The sequence below is a fragment of the Etheostoma spectabile genome, chromosome 16, assembly GCF_008692095.1.
Source record: "Etheostoma spectabile isolate EspeVRDwgs_2016 chromosome 16, UIUC_Espe_1.0, whole genome shotgun sequence".
In the NCBI taxonomy this organism is placed as follows: Eukaryota; Metazoa; Chordata; class Actinopteri; order Perciformes; family Percidae; genus Etheostoma; species Etheostoma spectabile.
In genome coordinates this window covers 15,959,409-15,959,967 of record NC_045748.1, presented here as the reverse complement: position 1 = coordinate 15,959,967, position 559 = coordinate 15,959,409, and positions in this window count along the sequence as shown.

The window sequence follows — 559 nt, the reverse complement described above, 5'->3', positions numbered from 1 at the left end:
GAGAGAGAGAGGAGCGGGATTACAGTCTTGTTTATCCCCCACTGGAGCCAACGTTCATATCATGCTATTGTTCAGTGGGAGGATGATTGACAGGAGGTTGAGAGACAGGGTGAAATGAAATGAGAGCTGTCTCCTCCCTATCACTTCATCACTATCTGCAAGCTTTGATGAAGGACTTGAAGAATACCCCAATATTCTTGAGCACCTTAAAATATAACCAATGATAGTGATATGACCCCCATCTTTAGGCATGAAACATGTAAATGTATGTCATTTTTTAAAGACTATTTATTATAAAGTTTATTTTGCCTTTATTTAATAGTATAGTCGAGTAGCAACAGGAAATGGGGGATGACATTCCTCCAAAGATATTAAACTGGATGTTGTGGTTACATGTTGCATCTTCTACCTTTGGGTTTAGTGTTCTATCATTTTGTTTGCCACTTGTCAGCCTCTTTGACAGTAATAAGCATTATTAAATAAACAACTACTCTACACATACTGTACCTGCCTAACACTGGGCTACAGGATTGACAAAGAGTATGAATGGGGGGGGGGG